The sequence below is a fragment of the Phyllobates terribilis genome, unplaced genomic scaffold, assembly GCF_046119375.1.
Source record: "Phyllobates terribilis strain yellow unplaced genomic scaffold, ASM4611937v1 Scaffold_3__8_contigs__length_932513732, whole genome shotgun sequence".
Lineage (NCBI taxonomy): Eukaryota > Metazoa > Chordata > Amphibia > Anura > Dendrobatidae > Phyllobates > Phyllobates terribilis.
Genome location: NW_027362763.1, coordinates 472,804,700 through 472,826,849, shown reverse-complemented (window position 1 = coordinate 472,826,849; position 22,150 = coordinate 472,804,700).

Genomic DNA, 22,150 nt, shown 5'->3' with positions numbered 1-22,150 from the left:
TCAACAAAGGGGATGCCACACCCTTAAATTGCACAGAATGCAAACAAGACAAAAAACCAGGCAATGTGAACTGAGGTCTAAGATGGTAGACATGCAAGAAATAGGAGCATGTTCACACTAGCAAAAAAGAAACAAAACCTACAAAAGACAAAAGACAAAAATATATCTCATACCCTACCATCATTATATATAAATGTAAAGCAAAGTTGCATAATAAATATAGGGTACTTAGTGAACTATTTTTGATCAAAAAAAGTATACAAGCCGTCCCACCAGCGGCAAGGTGACCCTAAATTGGGACGGTACCTATACTGCCTATATTAAAAACCTTACTGTATATCAAAGTTGAAGCAATGCATATAAAAGGGTAGACAAATAGGACCGGGTCCCAACTCCAGACCACCCAGGCCCGTGGTAAGCTACATATATACCAGTCAGCTCAACAAAGGGGATGCCACACCCTTAAATTGCACAGAATGCAAACAAGACAAAAAAACAGGCAATGTGAACTGAGGTCTAAGATGGTAGACATGCAAGAAATAGGAGCATGTTCACACTAGCAAAAAAGAAACAAAACCTACAAAAGACAAAAATATATCTCATACCCTACCATCATTATATATAAATGTAAAGCAAAGTTGCATAATAAATATAGGGTACTTAGTGAACTATTTTTGATCAAAAAAAGTATACAAGCCGTCCCACCAGCGGCAAGGTGACCCTAAATTGGGACGGTACCTATACTGCCTATATTAAAAACCTTACTGTATATCAAAGTTGAAGCAATGCATATAAAAGGGTAGACAAATAGGACCGGGTCCCAACTCCAGACCACCCAGGCCCGTGGTAAGCTACATATATACCAGTCAGCTCAACAAAGGGGATGCCACACCCTTAAATTGCACAGAATGCAAACAAGACAAAAAACCAGGCAATGTGAACTGAGGTCTAAGATGGTAGACATGCAAGAAATAGGAGCATGTTCACACTAGCAAAAAAGAAACAAAACCTACAAAAGACAAAAGACAAAAATATATCTCATACCCTACCATCATTATATATAAATGTAAAGCAAAGTTGCATAATAAATATAGGGTACTTAGTGAACTATTTTTGATCAAAAAAAGTATACAAGCCGTCCCACCAGCGGCAAGGTGACCCTAAATTGGGACGGTACCTATACTGCCTATATTAAAAACCTTACTGTATATCAAAGTTGAAGCAATGCATATAAAAGGGTAGACAAATAGGACCGGGTCCCAACTCCAGACCAGACCACCATCCCCTTTGTTGAGCTGACTGGTATATATGTAGCTTACCACGGGCCTGGGTGGTCTGGAGTTGGGACCCGGTCCTATTTGTCTACCCTTTTATATGCATTGCTTCAACTTTGATATACAGTAAGGTTTTTAATATAGGCAGTATAGGTACCGTCCCAATTTAGGGTCACCTTGCCGCTGGTGGGACGGCTTGTATACTTTTTTTGATCAAAAATAGTTCACTAAGTACCCTATATTTATTATGCAACTTTGCTTTACATTTATATATAATGATGGTAGGGTATGAGATATATTTTTGTCTTTTGTCTTTTGTAGGTTTTGTTTCTTTTTTGCTAGTGTGAACATGCTCCTATTTCTTGCATGTCTACCATCTTAGACCTCAGTTCACATTGCCTGTTTTTTTGTCTTGTTTGCATTCTGTGCAATTTAAGGGTGTGGCATCCCCTTTGTTGAGCTGACTGGTATATATGTAGCTTACCACAGGCCTGGGTGGTCTGGAGTTGGGACCCGGTCCTATTTATCTACCCTTTTATATGCATTGCTTCAACTTTGATATACAGTAAGGTTTTTAATATAGGCAGTATAGGTACCGTCCCAATTTAGGGTCACCTTGCCGCTGGTGGGACGGCTTGTATACTTTTTTTGATCAAAAATAGTTCACTAAGTACCCTATATTTATTATGCAACTTTGCTTTACATTTATATATAATGATGGTAGGGTATAAGATATATTTTTGTCTTTTGTCTTTTGTAGGTTTTGTTTCTTTTTTGCTAGTGTGAACATGCTCCTATTTCTTGCATGTCTACCATCTTAGACCTCAGTTCACATTGCCTGTTTTTTTGTCTTGTTTGCATTCTGTGCAATTTAAGGGTGTGGCATCCCCTTTGTTGAGCTGACTGGTATATATGTAGCTTACCACGGGCCTGGGTGGTCTGGAGTTGGGACCCGGTCCTATTTGTCTACCCTTTTATATGCATTGCTTCAACTTTGATATACAGTAAGGTTTTTAATATAGGCAGTATAGGTACCGTCCCAATTTAGGGTCACCTTGCCGCTGGTGGGACGGCTTGTATACTTTTTTTGATCAAAAATAGTTCACTAAGTACCCTATATTTATTATGCAACTTTGCTTTACATTTATATATAATGATGGTAGGGTATGAGATATATTTTTGTCTTTTGTCTTTTGTAGGTTTTGTTTCTTTTTTGCTAGTGTGAACATGCTCCTATTTCTTGCATGTCTACCATCTTAGACCTCAGTTCACATTGCCTGGTTTTTTGTCTTGTTTGCATTCTGTGCAATTTAAGGGTGTGGCATCCCCTTTGTTGAGCTGACTGGTATATATGTAGCTTACCACGGGCCTGGGTGGTCTGGAGTTGGGACCCGGTCCTATTTGTCTACCCTTTTATATGCATTGCTTCAACTTTGATATACAGTAAGGTTTTTAATATAGGCAGTATAGGTACCGTCCCAATTTAGGGTCACCTTGCCGCTGGTGGGACGGCTTGTATACTTTTTTTGATCAAAAATAGTTCACTAAGTACCCTATATTTATTATGCAACTTTGCTTTACATTTATATATAATGATGGTAGGGTATGAGATATATTTTTGTCTTTTGTCTTTTGCAGGTTTTGTTTCTTTTTTGCTAGTGTGAACATGCTCCTATTTCTTGCATGTCTACCATCTTAGACCTCAGTTCACATTGCCTGGTTTTTTGTCTTGTTTGCATTCTGTGCAATTTAAGGGTGTGGCATCCCCTTTGTTGAGCTGACTGGTATATATGTAGCTTACCACAGGCCTGGGTGGTCTGGAGTTGGGACCCGGTCCTATTTATCTACCCTTTTATATGCATTGCTTCAACTTTGATATACAGTAAGGTTTTTAATATAGGCAGTATAGGTACCGTCCCAATTTAGGGTCACCTTGCCGCTGGTGGGACGGCTTGTATACTTTTTTTGATCAAAAATAGTTCACTAAGTACCCTATATTTATTATGCAACTTTGCTTTACATTTATATATAATGATGGTAGGGTATGAGATATATTTTTGTCTTTTGTCTTTTGTAGGTTTTGTTTCTTTTTTGCTAGTGTGAACATGCTCCTATTTCTTGCATGTCTACCATCTTAGACCTCAGTTCACATTGCCTGGTTTTTTGTCTTGTTTGCATTCTGTGCAATTTAAGGGTGTGGCATCCCCTTTGTTGAGCTGACTGGTATATATGTAGCTTACCACGGGCCTGGGTGGTCTGGAGTTGGGACCCGGTCCTATTTGTCTACCCTTTTATATGCATTGCTTCAACTTTGATATACAGTAAGGTTTTTAATATAGGCAGTATAGGTACCGTCCCAATTTAGGGTCACCTTGCCGCTGGTGGGACGGCTTGTATACTTTTTTTGATCAAAAATAGTTCACTAAGTACCCTATATTTATTATGCAACTTTGCTTTACATTTATATATAATGATGGTAGGGTATGAGATATATTTTTGTCTTTTGTCTTTTGTAGGTTTTGTTTCTTTTTTGCTAGTGTGAACATGCTCCTATTTCTTGCATGTCTACCATCTTAGACCTCAGTTCACATTGCCTGGTTTTTTGTCTTGTTTGCATTCTGTGCAATTTAAGGGTGTGGCATCCCCTTTGTTGAGCTGACTGGTATATATGTAGCTTACCACGGGCCTGGGTGGTCTGGAGTTGGGACCCGGTCCTATTTGTCTACCCTTTTATATGCATTGCTTCAACTTTGATATACAGTAAGGTTTTTAATATAGGCAGTATAGGTACCGTCCCAATTTAGGGTCACCTTGCCGCTGGTGGGACGGCTTGTATACTTTTTTTGATCAAAAATAGTTCACTAAGTACCCTATATTTATTATGCAACTTTGCTTTACATTTATATATAATGATGGTAGGGTATGAGATATATTTTTGTCTTTTGTCTTTTGTAGGTTTTGTTTCTTTTTTGCTAGTGTGAACATGCTCCTATTTCTTGCATGTCTACCATCTTAGACCTCAGTTCACATTGCCTGTTTTTTTTACACCAGACATGGGGCCAGACCCGAGGTGAGACCCGAGGCGAGTGGACCAACACACGAGACACAGGGCCAGACCCAAGGAGGACGGCCCAACACACCAGACACGGAGCCAGACCAGAGGAAGGCAGCCTAACTCATGAGACACGGGGTCAGACTCGAGGTGGGCGGCCTAATTCATGAGACACGGGGCTAGACTCAAGGCAGGGGCGGACCGCCCAACACACAAGAAACAGGGCCAGATCCGAGGTGGGCGGCCGGCCCAACACACCAGACACGGGGCCAGACCCGAGGCGGGAGGCCCAACAGACAAAATAAGTTAACAAACCCGATGGGCAGCCCAACACACCAGACTTAGGCTGGAACTGAGGCGGCTGGCCCAAAAACCAGACACGGACGGGGTCAGATCCGAGGCCGTTGGCCCTACACAGACACAGGGCCAGGCCCAATGTGGGTAGCTTGACAGATGAGACAAGGGGCCAAACCCGTGCGTGGCAGGCTGCCCAACGCACAAGACACTAGCTCAGACCCAAGGCGGGGATGGCCCAACACACCAGACACGGGCCCAGACCAGAGGTGGGCTGCCCAACACACCAGACATGGGGCCAGGCCCGAGGTGAGACCCGAGGCAGGTGGACCAACACACGAGACACAGGGCCAGACCCGAGGAGGGCGGCCCAACACACCAGACACGGAGCCAGAACTGAGGAGAATGTACCAACATACGAGATCAGACCCGATGCGAGCAGCCCAAATTACGAGACACGGGGCCAGACCCGAGGCGGGCAGCCTAACTCATGAGACACGGGGTCAGACTCGAGGCGGGCGGCCTAACTCATGAGACACGGGGTCAGACTCGAGGCGGGCGGCCTAACTCATGAGACACGGGGTCAGACTCGAGGCGGGCGACCTAACTCATGAGTCACGGGGCCAGACTCGAGGCGGGGGCGGACCGCCCAACACACAAGAAACAGGACCAGATCCGAGGTGGGCGGCTGGCCCAACACACCAGACACGGGGCCAGACCCGAGGCGGGAGGCCCAACAGACAAAATAAGTTAACAGACTCAAGGCGAGCAGCCCAACACACCAGTGACTTAGGCTAGAACCGAAGCAGCCAGCCCAACAAACCAGACAGGCATCCGAGGCGGGTGGCCCAACATATCAATCAGACACAGGGCCAAGCCCAATGAGGACGGCCCAACAGACAAAGTAAGTTAACAGACCCGACTTAGGCTACAACCGAGGCTGCTGGCCCAACACACCAGACACGGAGCCAGACATGAGGCAAGCAGCCCAACACACCAGACACAAGGCGGGTGGCCCAACAGACAAAATAAGCTAACAGACCCGATGGGCAGCCCAACACACCAGACTTGGGCTGGAACTGAGGCGGCTGGCCCAACAAACCAGACACGGACGGGGCCAGATCCGAGGCCGGTGGCCCAACACAGACACAGGGCCAGGACCAATGTGGGTAGCTCAACAGATGAGACAAGGGGCCAAACCCGTGCGTGGCAGGCTGCGGCAGACAATAGCTCAGACCCAAGGCGGGGGCGGCCCAGCACACCAGACATGAGGCCACACCCGAGGCTTGTTGCCCAACATACCAGACACATAGTTAGACCCGAGACGAGAGGCCTGACACACAAAACACATGGCCAGATCCTAGGCGGGAGGCCCAAAACACCAGACACGGGGCTAGACTCGAGGCAGGCGGACCAACACACGAAACATGGGACCAGACCTGAGGCAGGCGGCATAACACACGAGAGACGGGACCAGACTCGAGGCAGTGGCCCAACACACAAGACACCTACGTGGGGCAGACTTGAGATGGGGGCCCGACCAACACAGCTAACACAGGGCCAGACCTGAGGTGGGCGGCCCAATACACAAGACCCCTACGTGGCCAGACCCGAAGTGGGGGCGGCCCAATACACCAGACACGGGCCAGACGAGACAAGGGGCCAGACCTGAGGCGGGCAACCCAACACACCAGACACAGGGCCAGACCTGAGGCGGGCAACCCAACACACCAGACACGGGGCCAGACCCAAGGCGGGTGGACCAACACACGAGACACAAGGCCAGGACCCGGAGGGCAGCCCAACACACTAGACATGGAGATGGACCAGAGGCAAGAACCGAGGCGGACGAACCAACACATGAGGCACGGGGCCAGACCCAAGGAGGATGGCCCAAACACACAAGACAAGGGGCCAGAACCAAGGCAAATGGACTAACAGACGAGAGATGGGGCCAGACCCGATGCGAGCAGCCCAAACTACGAAACATGGGGCCAGACACCAGGTTGGCGGCATAACTCATGAGACACGGGGCCGGATGGGCGGCCCAACAGACAAAATAAGTTAACAGACCCAAGGCGCGCAGCCCAACACACCAGACACGAGGCCAGATCCGAGGTGGCTGGCCCAACATATCAGGCACAGGGCCAGGCCCAATGCGGCAGCTCAACAGACGAGACAAGGGACCAAACCCGTGGAGGGCTGCCCAACGCACAAGACACAAGCTCAGACCTGAGGCGGGGGCGGCCAACACACCAGACACGAGGCCAGAAACGTGGCCACACCCGAGGCGAGTTGCCCAGCACACCAGACACGGGGTCAGACTCGAGGCGGGAGGCCCAACACAGAAAACACAGGGCCAGACGGGTGGCCCAAAACACGAGACACGGGGCCAGACCCGAGGCGCACGGACCAACACACAAAACATGGGACCAGAACCAAGGCAGGCGGCATAACACATGAGAGAGACAGGACCAGACCCGAGGCAGGCAGCCCAACACACCAGAACGGAGCCAGACCCGAGATGGGGGCCCTCCCAACACAGCAGAAATGAGGCCAGACCCGAGGCAGGTGACCCAACACATTCAAGGCCAGACCCGAGATGGGGGCCCACCCAACACAGCAGACACGTGGCCAGACCCGAGGCGGGGCAGCCTAACACACCAGTCACGGGGCCAGACCGTTGGCCCAACACACCAGACACAGGGCCATACCGGAGATCGGGGCCCTCCCAACACAACAGACACAGGGCCAGACCCGATGAGGGCGACCTAACACACCAGACAGGGGCAGATCCGAGGCGGGCAGCCCAACACGCCAGACAGGGGCAGACCCGAGGCGGGTTGCCCAGCACACCAGACACGGGGCCAGACTCAAGGCGGAAGGCCCAACACACAAAACACAGGGCCAGACGGGTGGCCCAAAACACGAGACATGGGGCAAGACCCGAGGCGGGCGGACCAACACATAAAACATGGGACCAGATCCCGAGGCAGGTGGCAAAACACACGAGAGAGACGGGACCAGAACCGAGGCAGGCGGCCCAACACACCACACAGAGGCCAGACCCAAGACGGACGACCCAACACACCGGACAAAACATGGTGCCAGATTTGAGGCGGGAGACCCAACACACAAGAAAAGGAGTCAGACACAAGGCCCAACACACCAGACAAAACAAGGTGCCAAATTTGAGGTGGGAGACCCAACACACAAGAAACAGGGTCAGACACGGGGGCAGCCAAACATACTCTCAGACATGGGGCCAGACCGCAGGTGAGCAACAAGTCAGACACAGGGCCAGACCCGATGATGGCGTCCCAACACATGAAAAACTAAATGAGGCAGGTGGACCAATAGACCATACATGGGGCCAGACCTGAAGCTGACTGACCAACACCCCAGACACAGGGCCACTCTAGAGGCAGGAAGACGAACACACCAGACACGCGGCCAGACAGAAGGTGGGCAGACTTCAACACAGCAGACAAGAGGCCAGACCTGAAGTGGGCGGCCCAACACACCATACACAGGGCCAGACACGAGTTGGGTGACCCAAAAGACAAGGGGCCAGACCTGAAGGCTCTGCTGGACTGCCCGCCTCGGGTCTGGCCCCGTGACTGGTTGACCCCATCTCTAGTGTTTTGGCCCTCTGATCCTGTGTCTTGTGTGTTAGGCAGACGGCGCGTCAGATGTCTGGCCCTTTGTCTCATCTATTGGGTTGCTCGCCTTGGATCTGGCCTGTCTGGTTTGTTGGGCCACCCGACTTGGATCTGGCCCCTGTGTCTGGTGTGTTAGGTCACCAGCCTCAGGCCTAGGCCCCAGTCTGGTGTTTTGCACCGCCCGCGTCTGGCCCCGTTTCTTGTGTGTTGGGCCGCCCGCGTTAAGTCTGGCATCTGACTAGTTTGTTGGGTCGCTCGCCTTGGGTCTAGCTCTGTTTCTGGTGTATTGGGCGGGCCGCCCCGCCTCAAGTCTGGCCCCGTGTCTGCCCCGCCTCAAGTCTGGCCCCGTGTCTCATGAGCTAGGTCGCCCGCCACGGCTCTGACCCTGTGTCTTGTAAGTAGGCCTGCTCGCATCAGATCTGGCTCCATGTCTCGTGTGTAGTAGGTCCATCGCCTTGGTTCTGGCCACTTGTCTCATCTGTTGGGCTGCCCACCTTGAATCTGGCACCGTGTGTGGTGTTTTGGGACGCATACCTCAGGTCTGTCTCCAGCCCTGGATCCCTGGTGTATTGGGTGACCCCTGCTTGCCTCGAGTCTAGCCCCATGTCTCGTCTCTTGGGGATCCCACCTCAGGTTTGGCCCCTTGTCTCGTCTGTTGGGCTGTCCACCATGGGTTTGGCCCTTTGCCTTGTCTGTTGGGCCACCTGCCTCAAGTCTGGCCCCCTGACTGGTGTATTGGGCAGCCTTCTGTTTCCGTGCATCGTGTGTTGGGTCGCCCATCTCGGCGGGTCTTGCACCATGTCTGGTGTGTTAGGCCAGGGTTCCCCAACTCCAGTCCTCAAGGCCCACCAACAGGTCATGTTTTCAGGATTTCCTTAGTATTGCACAGGTGATGGAATTATTGCCTGTGCAGGTGATGCAACTATCACCTGTGTAATACTAAGGAAATCCTAAAAACATGACCTGTTGGTGGGCCTTGAGGACTGGAGTTGGGGAACCCTGTGTTAGGCCACCCGCTGTGGGTCTGGCCCTGTGACTGGTGTGTTGGGCTGCCCTCACCTTGAGTCTGACCCTGTGACTGGTGTGTTGGGCTGCCTGCCTAGCTCGGGTCTGGTACCTTGTCTCATGTTGGTCCGCCCGCCTCGGGTTTTGGCCCGTGTCTGGTATGCTGGGCAGCGTGCCTCGGGTCTCGCCACATGTTTTGTGTGTTGGTCTGCTCACGTCAGGTCTGGCCCCGTGTGTTAAGCTGCCAGTCACCTCAGGGTCTGGCCCTGTGTTTCGTATGTTGAGTCGCCCACTTCAGGTCTAGCCCTGTGTCTCATGTGTTGGCCCGCCTGCCTCGAGTTTTGGCCCATGTCTGGTATGCTGGGCAGCGTGCCTCGGGTCTGGTCCTTTGACTCATCTGGCTCCGTGTCTGGTGTGGTAGGCCACCCGCCTCGGGTCTGGCCCCGTATCTGGTGCATTGGGCCACCCTTCTCGGGTCTGGCCCTGTGTCTGGTGTGTTGGGTGGCCCCACCTCGAATCTGGTGTGTTGGGCCACCCTCCTCGGGTTTGGCACCATGTTTAAAATGGTTGTGTGGTGTGTTGGGCCGCCCACCTCAGGTCTGTCTCCGTCCTTGGTGTATTGGGCGACCCCTGCCTCGGGTCTAGCCCCATATCTTGTCTCTTGGGGCTCCCGCCTCAGGTTTGGCCCCATGTCTGGAGTGTGTTGGGTCACTTTCCTTGAAGGTTCTGGCCCCTGTCTAGTGTGTTGGGCATCCCACCTCAGGTCTGGAGCCCACGTATCTGATGTGTTGGATGGACTGCATGTCTGGCCCCTTGTCTCATCTGTTGGGCTGCTCGCCTTGGGCCTGGCCCCGTGTCTCAGGTGTTGGGCCGCCCGCCTCGGGTCTAGGATATTTTGTCTGTTGGGTCGCCAGTCTTGGGCCTGGCCCTGTGTCTCAGATGTTGGGCCGTCCGCCTCGGGACTGTTTCCTTATTTTGTCTGTTGGGGCGCCCGTCTTGGGTCTTGCCCGTCTGGTGTGTTGGGCCGCCCGCCCTGGAACGGTCTCCATGTTTGGTGTGTTGGGACGGACGCTGCTGCCTCGAGTCTGGCCAGGTCTTTTATGTTGTCCCACCCGACTCAGTCCTGGCCTTATGTCTCATGTGTTAAGTTGTTCGCCTCGGGTCTGGCCATGTGGTATGTTGGGCCACCCGCCTGAGATCTGGCCCCGTGTCTCGTGTGTTGGTCCGCCTGCCTCGGATCTGGTTCTGTGTCTCTTGTGTTGGTCCAATCGCCTCGTGTCTGGTCCCATGTCTCATGTGTTGGTCCACCCGCCTAGTTTCTGGCTTTATGTCTTGTGTGTTGGTCTACCCGCCTCGGGCCTGACCTCGTGTCTGGTGTCTTAGGTCGCCCGCCTCGGGTCTGGCTCCAAGTCTGGTGTGTTGGGCTGCCCTCACCTCGGGTCTGGCCCAGTGTCTTGTCTGTTGGTCCACCGGCCACGAGACTCGCCAGCTCCATGACTCGTGTTTTGGTCTGCCCACCTTGTGTCTGGCCCTGTGTCTCTTGTGTTGGCAGCCCGCCTCAGGTCTTGACCCATGTCTCTTGTGTTAGGCTGCTAGCCTCGGGTATGGCATCGTGCCTGGTGTGTTGAGCTGCCTGCCTCTGGTCTGGCCCCGTATCTAGTGTGTTGGGCCTCCCCCGTCTCGGGTCTGGACCTGTGTCTCGTGTGTAGGGTTACGCAATTCAGGTCTGGATCCTTATGTCATCTGTTAAGCCGCCTGCCTCGGCTTTAGCCCCCTGTCTGGTGTGTTGGGCCGCACACCTTGGGTCTGGCTGCCATGTATAGTGTTGGGTGGGCCGGCCCCGCCTCAGGTCTGGCCTCGTGTGTTGGACTGTCCACCCTTTAGGTCTGACTCCATGTTTCGTGTGTTAGGCCGCCAGTCTTGGGTCTGGCCTAGTGTTTCATATTTTGGACCGTCCGCCTCGGGTCTGACCCCATGTCTCGTCTTTTGGTCCACTTCCCTTGGGTCCTCGTGTGTTGAACTGCCCATCTCATTTCTAGCCCCATGTCTGGTGTGTTGGGCCGCCCACCTCGGGTCTGACCGCATGCAGATGTGGAGTGTTGGGCGGGCCGCCTTAGGTCTGGCAGTGTTTCGTGTGTTAGGCAGCCAGCCTCGTTAGTTTCTGGCCTGGTCTTTCTTCTATGTTGGGTTAATCACCCCATCTCTTTCTTCTTCTATGTTGGATCAATCGTCTCAGGTCTGGCCCCGTCTCTGGTGTGTTGGGCCGCCCACACCTCAGGCCCAGTGTCTAGTGTGTTGGGGAGCCTGCCTTGGGTCTGGCCCCGTGTCACATCTGTTGGTTCACCTGCCCAGAGACTTTCCCCATGGTCTCGTGTTTTGGTCCACCTGCCTTGTGTCTGGCCCCGTGTCTCATGTGTTGGTCCACCCACGGGTCTGGCCCCGTGTCTCGAGAGTTGAGCCGCCCACCTCGAGTCTGAATCTGGTGTGCTGGGCCTGCCGCCTCAGATTTGGCTACGTGTCTTGTGTGTTGGGCCACCACAGCCCAGCTACATATGTGTCTGACTAGTGTGCTGGGCCGCCACCGCCTCATATCTAGATCAGTGATTGGTGTGTTGGGCCGCCTGCCTCAGGTCTGGTCCCTTTTCTCGTGTGTAAGGATGTCTGCCTTGAGTTTGGCTCCATGTTTTGTGTGCTGGTCCGTCCGCCCCCCCCTTGGGTTTGGCCCTATGTTTGGTGTTTTAGGCCGCCTGCCTCGGGTCTGGTCCCTTTTCTCATGTGTAAGGATGTCTGTCTCGAGTTCTGCTCCATGTTTCGTGTGTTGGGCCACCCACCTCAGGTGTGGCCACGTGTCTCATGTGGGCTGCCCACCTTAGGTCTGGCCCCACGTTTCATGTGCTAGGCCGCCCCCTCAGGTCTGGCCTCGTGTTTCATACGTTGGGCCATCCGCCTCAGGTCTGGCCCCGTGTCTCGTCTTTTGGTCCACCTCCCTTGGGTCTGAACCCATCTCTTGTGTGTTGGACCGTCTGTCTCGTGTCTGGTCTCATGTTTTGTGTGTTGGTCCCGGGTCTGGGAACTACAGTTTATGGGTACTAGATTATGTAGTGGGACGGTGATCCAGGGAACTACAGATTATAGGTACTAGTTTCTGTAGTGGGACGGTGATCCAGGGAATGTCAATTAATGTCTGGTCCCGAGTCTCGTATGTTGGGTCAATTGCCTCAGATCTGGCCCAGTCTCTGGTGTGTTCGGCCAGACCCAAGACCGGTCTAACACACAAGACATGGGAACAGACCCGATCGATGCACGTTCCCCAGCAAACTAGACACTGGACCAGACCCGAGGTGGGGGTGACCCAACACAAGAGACACAGAGGCAGACCCAAGACACCAGACACGAGGCCAGACCCAAGGAGGGTGGACCAACACACTCAAGAGACACTGGGCCAGACCCGAGGCGAGCGGCCCAACATATGAGACACGGGGCCAGACCCGAGAAGAGAGAGCTGACTCATGAGATATGATGTCAGACCCGAGGTGAGCAGCTAAATACACCAAACAGTGGCCAGACCAGATTTGGATGACTCAACACACCAGACACAGGGTCAGACCCGAGGCGGGCGGCCCATAACAACAGACATGGGGCAAGACCAAAGGTGCCCGGGCAGCCCAACAAACCAGACTGGGGCTAGACCCGAGGCAAGCAGCCCAATACACTCCAGACACAGGGGCCAGAGCCTAGACTGGTGGCCCAACACACCAGACACGGGGCAGAACCGAGGCGAGGGTAGCCAACACACGAGACATGGGGCCAGACCCGAGGCGGGGGCAGCCCAACACACCAGACAAGGGGCCAGACCAGAGCAGGCGGCCCAACACACTAAACACATGGCCAGACCCTAGGTGGGCAGTCCAACAAACCAGACATTGGGAGAGACCCTAGGCGGGTGGACCAACACACGAAACATGGGGCCAGATCCAAAGTGGGAGGCATAACACACGAGACACGGGACCAGTCACAAGGCAGGCGGCCCAACTCATCAGACACGGGGCCAAACCCAAGGTGGGTGGCCCAACACACCAGACACGGGACAATACCCGAGGCTGGTGGCACAACAGATGAGACAAGGGACCAAGGCCCCATGTCTGGTATGTTGGGCCACCCACCTTGGGTCTGGCCCCATGTATTTAGCCACTTGCCTCGGGTCTGGCACCATGTCTCATGTGTAACGCTCTTTCTTCTTGGGTCTGGCCCTGTGTTTCTGGTGTTGGTCTGCCCTCCTTGGGTCTGGCCCTGTGTCTGGTGTCTAGATGCCTCCTCGGGTCTGCCCCAGGTTTGTTGAGGAATGTGCATCGATCGGGTCTACTCCCATGTCTTGTGTGTTAGAGCGGTTGCCTCGGGTCTGGACCGTGTGGTCTGCTCGCCACAGGTCTGGTCCCATGTCTGCTGTCTTGGGTCGGCATCCTCGGGTCTGGCTCTGTGTGTGGTGTGTTGGGCCACCCACCTCGGGTCTGGCCCCATGTTTGGTATGTTGGGTCGGACAGCCCGCCACGGGTCTGGTCCCTTGTCTCATCTGTTGGGCCACCTGCCTCAGGTATGGTCCCATGTCTGGTGTGTTGGGCCACCCATCTTGGGTCTGGCCCCGTGTCTGATGAGTTGGGCCGCCTGCCTAGGGACTGGTCCCGTGTCTTGTGTGTTTTGCCGCCCGCTTCGCATCTGGCCCCATGTTTCATGTGTTGGTCCGCCCGCCTAGGGTCTCTCCCCATGTCTGGTGTGTTGGGCTGCCCCCGCCTCGGGTCTGTCCCCATAGCTCTCTCGTGTGTTGGCCACACTCACCTCGGTTCTGCCTCCTGTCTGATTTGTTGGGCCGCCAGTCTAGGCTCTGGCCCCTGTGTCTGGAGTGTATTGGGCCGCTTGCTTCGGGTCTAACCCCAGTCTGGTTTGTTGGGCTACCCGGGTGCCTTTGGTCTTGCCCCATGTCTGTTATGGGCCTCCCGCCTCGTGTCTGGCCCCATGTCTGGTGTGTTGAGTCACGCGAATCCGGTCTGGCCCCTGTTTGTATTTAGTCACTCATTTCAGGTCTGACACCGTGTCTCATGTGTGTTAGCTCTCTCGTCTCAGGTCTGGCCTGGGTCTCATATGTTGGTCCGCCCTCCTTAGGTCTGGCCTCGTGTCTGATGTCTTGGGTCTTCCTCCTCAGGTCTGGCTCCGTGTCTCGTGTATTGGGCCGCCTCCACCTCGGGTCTAGTTTGTTGGGGAATGTGCATCGGGTCTGGTCCCATGTCTTGTGTGTTAAACCGGTCACCTCGGGACTGGACCCGTATCTTGTGTGTGGTCTGCCCGCCATGGGTTTGGCCCCATGTCTGGAGTCTTGGGTGGGCATCTCCGGGTCTGGCTCTGTGTGTGGTGTGTCTGGTCTACCCACCTCGGATCTGGTCCCATGTCTGGTGTGTTGACTCACACAAATCCGGTCTCGCCCCTGTTTGGTGTATTTAGCCGCTAGCCTCGGGTCTGGCATTGTATCTCATGTGTTAGCTCTCTCTTCTCGGGTTTGGCCAGGGTCTCTTTGTTGGTCTGCCCTCCTTGGGTCTGGCCCCGTATCTGGTGTCTTGGGTCTGCCTCCTCGAGTCTGGCTCCGTGTCTCATGTGTTGTGCCACCCCCACCTCAGGTCTTGTTTGTTGAGGGATGTGTGTTGGGTCTGGTCCCATGTCTTGTGTGCAAGACCGATCGCCTCGGGTCTGGATCCTTATCTTGTGTGTGGTCTGCCCGCCACAGGTTTGTCCCGATGTCTAGTGTCTTGGGTCGGCATCCCCGGGTCTGGCTCTGTGTGTGGTGTGTTGGGCCACCCGCCTCGGTTCTGGCCCCATGTCTGGTGTCAACGTTGGGCCGCCCCCACCTCAGGTGTGGCCCAGTGTCTCGTGTGTTAGGCCGGTCGCCTCGGGTCTGGCCCCCTGTTTTGTCTTCTGGGTCGCCCGCCTCGGGTCTTGCCTGTTACAGTGTGTTGGTCCACCCGCCTCATGTCTAGAGCCGTGTCTGGTGTGTTAAGCCCCCCCCGCCTGGGACCTGGCCCCGTGGATCGTGTGTTGGCCCGCCCACCTCAAGTCTGGCTGGCCCTTGTCTCATCTGGCTGAGTGTGTTAGACTAGTTACCTGGGACCTGGCCCCGTGTCTTGTGTGCTGGGTCTGCCTGCCTCAGGGTCTGCTCCTTGCTTGTCGTTTGGGTCACCTGCCTCGGTCTGGCTCCGTGTTTCTTGTGTTGGGCCATGAGCCTCAGGTCTGGCCACGTGTTGGGCCGACCGCCTCCGGTCTGGCCCCGCATCTGGTGTGCTGAGCCACCCCCGCCTTGGGTCTGGCCCCCCGTGTCTCATGTGTTGGCCCACCGCCCTCAAGTCTGGCTCCTTATCCCAGCTGTTGAGCCGCCCCCACCTCGGGTCTGGCCCCGTGTCTCATGTGTTGGACCGCCCACCTCAGGGCTATCCCTTTGGCTGGTGTGTTGGGCCACCTTCCTCGGGTCTGGCCCCTGTCTGGTGTTTTAGGCCGCATGCCTCGGCTTTGGTCCCATGTCTCGTGTGTTGGTCTATCCTCCATGGGTCTTGCCCCGTGTTTCAAACATGGGACCAGACCCAAGGCAAACGGCCGATAAACACACGAGACACAGGACCAGATCCGAGGCAAACGGCCCAACACCCCAGACAAAGGGTTAGACTTGAGGTGACGGCGGCCTGCCCAACACAGCAGAGACAGGGCCAGACCCAAGGCAGGCAGCCTAACACACCAGGTAGGGGCCAGACCCGATGGGGCAGGCGGCCCAACACACCAACCAAAGGGATAGTCCTGAGGTGAGTGGCCCAACACACCAGACACAGTGCCAGACCTGAGGCGGGTGGCCCAATAGACCAAACACGGGACCAGACAAGAGGCAGGGGCAGCCAACACACGAGACACGGGGTTCCAGACCCGAGTCGGGCAGACCTACACACCAGACACGGGGCCAGACCCGAGGCAGGCAGACTAACACACGAAAGACGGGGCCAGACCTTAGGTGGAGGCGGCGCAACACACGAGACATTCAGCCAGACCTGAGGCGGGTGGCCCTACACACCAAACATGGGACCAGATCCGAGGAGGGGGGACCAACACACAAAACATAGGGCCAGACTCAAGGTGGGCATCCTAACACATGAAACACGAGACCAGACCCAAGACAGGCAGCCCAACACACCAGTCAAGGAGCCAGATCCGAGGCGGGCGACCCACTACAGCAAACACAGGGCAAGACCCAAGGCGGGCAGCCCAACACACCAGACATGGGGCCAGAACCAAGGCGGGTGGCCCAACACACCAGACACGGGGCCAGACTCTAGGCGAAACATGTGAGTGACCAGACCCAGGGCAGACGCCCTATCACACCAGTCAAGGCTTGGTCCGACCCGACCGGGGGGTGGCCCAACACACCAGACATGGGGCCATACCCGAGGCAGGCAGCCCAACACACCAGACACGGGGCCAAAACCAAGGCGGGTGGCCCAACACACCAAACCAGAGCCAGACTAGAGGCGAAACATGAGACCAGACCCAGGTCAGGCGGCCCAACACACCAAACACAGGGCCATACCCGAGGCAGGCAGCCCAACACACCAGTGACGGGGCTAGAACCGAGGCAGGTGGACCAACACACCAGACACAGAGCCAGACCCGAGGTGGGGGCGGGCAAACACATGAGACGGGGTGGTCAGACCAGAGGCCTGACCCGAGGCAAAGGCGGCCTAACACATCAGACACGGAGCCAGAACCCAGGGACACATCAAACACAGAGCCAGACCCGATGCGGATGTCCTAACATATGAGACACGAGACCAGACCCGAGGCAGGCGGCCTAACACATCAATGAAGGGGCCAGACCGGAGGAGAGAGGCGGCCTAACATACAGTTATATGAAAAAGTTTGGGCACCCCTATTAATCTTAAGCTTAATGTTTTATAAAAATTGGTGTTTTTGCAACAGCCATTTCAGTTTGATATATGTAATAACTGTTGGGCACAGTAATGTTTCTGCCTTGAAATGAGGTTTATTGTACTGACAGAAAATGTGCAATCTGCATTCAAACAAAATTTGACAGGTGCATAAGTATGGGCAACCTTATCATTTTCTTGTTTTAAATACTCCTACCTACTTTTTACTGACTTACTAAAGCACTTTTTTTGGTTTTGTAACCTCATTGAGCTTTAAACTTCATAGCCAGGTGTATGCAATCATGAGAAAATCTACTTAAAGTGGCCACTTGCAAGTTGTTCTCCTGTTTGAATCTCCTCTGAAGAGTGGCATCATGGACTCCTCAAAACAACTGTCAAATGATCTGAAAACAAAGATTATTCAACATAGTTGTTCAGGGGAAGGATACAAAAAGCTGTCTCAGAGATTTAACCTGTCAGTTTCCACTGTAAGGAACATAGTAAGGAAATGGAAGAACACAGGGACAGTTCTTGTTAAGGCCAGAAGTGGCAGGCCAAGAAAAACATCAGAAAGGCAGAGAAGAAGAATGGTGAGATCAGTCAAGGACAATCCTCAGACCACCTCCAGAGAGCTGCAGCATCAACTTGCTGCACATGGTGTCACTGTGCATCGGTCAACTATACAACGCACTTTGCACAAGGAGAAGCTGTATGGGAGAGTGATGCAAAAGAAGCCATTTCTGCAAGCACGCCACAAACAGAGTCGGCTGAGGTATGCAAAAGCACATTTGGAGAAGCCAATTTCTTTCTGGAAGAAGGTCCTGTGGACTGATGAAACCAAGATTGAGTTGTTTGGTCATACAAAAAGGCGTTATGCATGGCGGCAAAAAAGCACAGCATTCCAAGAAAAACACTTGCTACCCACAGTAAAATTTGGTGGAGGTACCATCATGCTTTGGGGATGTGTGGTCAATGCCGGCACCGGGAATCTTGTTAAAGTTGAGGGACGCATGGATTCCACTCAGTATTAGCAGATTCTTGACAATAATGTTCAAGAATCAGTGACAAAGTTGAAGTTATGCAGGGGATGGATCTTTCAGCAAGACAAGGATCCAAAACACCGCTCCAAATCTACTCAGGCATTCATGCAGAGGAACAATTACAATGTTCTGGAATGGCCATCCCAGTCCCCAGACCTGAAGATCATTGAACATCTGTGGGATCATTTGAAGAGGGCTGTCCATGCTCGGCGACCATCAAACTTAACTGAACTGGAATTGTTTTGTAAAGAGGAATGGTCCAAAATACCTTCATCCAGGATCCAGGAAATCATTAAAAGCTACAGGAAGCGACTAGAGGCTGTTATTTTTGCAAAAGGAGGATCTACTAAATATTAATGTCACTTTTCTGGTGAGGTGCCCATACTTATGCACCTGTCAAATTTCGTTTGCATGCAGATTGCACATTTTCTGTTAGTACAATAAACCTCATTTCAAGGCAGAAACATTACTGTGTCCAACAGTTATTACATATATCAAACTGAAATAGCTGTTGCAAAAACACCAATTTTTATAAAACATTAAGCTTAAGATTAATAGGGGTGCCCAAACTTTTTCATATAACTGTACCAGACACAGTAAGGTTGACCCAACACACGAGATACGAGGCCAAATCCGAGATGGGCGGCCTAACACACGTAACACGGGACCAGACCTGAGGCAGGGGCAGCCTGACACACCAGACACGGGGCCAGACCCAGGGACACACCAAACACAGAGCCAGACCCGATGCAGATGTCCTAACACATGAGACCAGACCCGAGGCAGGCGGCCTAACACATCGATAAAGGTGCCGGAACAGAGGAGAGAGGCGACCTAACATACCAGAAATGGTGCTGGACCCGAGGTGGGTGACCCAACACATGAGATAGGGGGCCAAATCCGAGACGGGTGGACTAACACACGAAACACGGGACCAGACCCGAGTCAGGGTCAGCCCAACACACCAGATACAGGGCCAGACCTGAGGTGGGCAGACCAACACACGAGACACGGGCCAGACCCAGGGCACGCATCCTATCACACCAGGCAAAGGGCCAGACCCGAGGTGGGCGTGGCCCAACACACCAGACATGGGGCCAGACCCGAGGTGGGGGTGACCCAACACACCAGACATGGGGCCAGACCCGAGGTGGGGGTGACCCAACACATCAGACACGGGGCCAGACCCGAGGCAGGCAGCAACACACCAGACACAGGGCCAGACCCGAGGCAGGCAGACCAACACACGAGACACAGCTAGACCCGAGGTGGGGGTAGTCCAATGAGACATGGGGTCAGACCCGAGGCGGATGTCCTACCTAACATATGAGACACGAGACCAGCACCGAGGCAGGTGGCCTAACACATCGATGAAGGGGCCAGAGGAGGCGTCATAACATACTAGACATGATGCTGGACCCTAGGCGGATGGATGACCCAACACACGAGATATGGGGTCATATCAGAGACTAACGGCCTAACACACGAAACACGGGAGCAGACCTGAGGCGGTGGCGGCCCAAAACACCAGACATGTGGACAGACTTAGGGCAGGTTGCTCAACACACTATAGTCATGGGGCCAGACCCGAAGTGGGGGAAGCCTAACACACCAGACACAGTGCCAGACCTGAAGTGGGCAGCCCAACACACGAGACACAAGGCCAGGGTCCAGAGGTGGGGGCAGACAAACATACGAGACACAGGGCCAGATCCGAGGGCGAGTGGCCCAACACACCAAACACAGGGTCAGACCCAGGCAGGCAGCCCAACACACCAGATGCGGGGCCAAACCCGAGGTGGGGAAGCCCTAAAACACCAGACATGGTGCCGGACCCAAGGTGGGCGACCCAACACACAAGAAACAGGGCCAGACCCGAGATGGGCGGACCAGCACATGAGACACGTCGCCAAACCCAAGGTGGGGGTGGCCCAACACACCAGACACAGGGCTATATCCGGGGGCGAGTGGCCCAACACACCAAACATGGGGTCAAGCCCGAGGCAGGCGGACCAACACTCGAGACACAGAGCCAGACTCGAGGCGGTGGTGGCCCAACACATTAGACACAGGGCGATTCGGGGGCGAGTGGCCCAACACACCAAACACAGGGCCAGACAGACCCGAGGCGGGCGGACTAACACATGAAACCATGGGGTCAGACTCGACAAGGCGGACGTCCTAACACATGAGACACGAGATCTGACCAGAGGCAGGCGGCCTAACACACCAGTCAAGGGGCCAAACCCGAGGTGGTGGCACAACACACCAGACATGGTGCCAGACCCGACGCGGATGTCCTAACACAAGAGATTATATGAGACCAGACCCCGAGACAGGAGGCCTAACACACCAATAAAGGGGCCAGACCAGAGGAGGGAGGCGGCCTAACATACCAGACATGATGCTGGACCTGAGGCAGTTGACCCAACACACAAGACACGGGCCAAATCCGAGACGAGCGGCCTTACACATGAAACACGGGACCAGACTAAGCTGAGGCGAGGGCGGCCCAACACACCAGACATGTTGCCAGATCCGAGGCGGGCGGAGCAACACATGAAACATGGGGCCAGACTCCAGGAGGACATCCTAACGACACAAGACCAGACACGAGGCAGGTGGCTAACAGTCAAGGGGCCAGACCTGAGGTGGGAGTGGCCCAACACACCAGACAGGGCCAGATCTGAGGCAGGCAGCCAAACACACAAGACACGGTGCCGGACTTGAGGTGTCCGACCCAACACACGCACCACGGGGCCAGAACCGAGGTGGGGGAGGCCCAACACAAGAGACACGGGGCCAGAACCAAGGTGGGCGGCCCATCATCCAAAACACATGGTGCCGGACCTGAGGTGTCCAACCCAACACACGCACCACGGAACCAGAACCGAGGTGGGGACAGCCTAACACATGAGACACGGGGCCAGACCCAAGGTGGACGGCCCATCACCCAAGACATGGTGCCAGAACCGAGGGGGGCGCAACCCAACACACGAGACACAGGTCCAGACCCGAGGCAGGCGGGCCAACGCATGAGACACGTGGCCAGACCCGAGGTGGGGGCCGCTCAACACACCAGACACGGGGCCAGATCCAAGGGCGGGTGGCATAACACACCAAACACAGGGCCAGATCCAAGGGCGGGTGGCATAACACACCAAACACAGGGCCAGATCCAAGGGCGGGTGGCATAACACACCAAACACAGGGCCAGATCCAAGGGCGGGTGGCATAACACACCAGACACGGGGCCAGATCCAAGGGCGGGTGGCATAACACACCAAACACAGGGCCAGACCCAAGGCAGGTGGCCCAATACATCAGACAAGGAGCCAGATCCGAGGTGGGCGGCCCAACATACAAGACACGGATCCAGACCCGAGGCAGGGGTCCCCACCCAACACACCAGACATGCCGCCAGACCTGAGGTGGGCGGCCCAACACACTAGACATGGAGCCACCATGCCCGAGGCGGGTGCCCCAACAGACGAAACAAGGGGTCAGACCTAGGGCAGGCAGCCCAAATCACGAGACACGAGGTCAGACCCGAGGTAGGGACGGCCCAACACACAAGAAACGGGGCCAGATCCGAGGACGGGTGCCCCAACACACCAAACACAGGGCCAGACCTGAGGTGGGCAGCCCAACACACCAGATACGGGACCAGACCCGAGGTGGGGGCGGCGTAACATCAAACACAGGGCCAGACCCACGGGGGGAAAGCCCAAAACACCAGATACGGTGCCAGACCCAAGGCGGGCAATCCAACTCACAAAACAAGGGGCCAGACCCGAGGAGGGTGGACCAAAAGATGAGACATGGAGCCAGACGGCCCAACATACGAGACACAGGGTCAGATCCGAGACGGTCG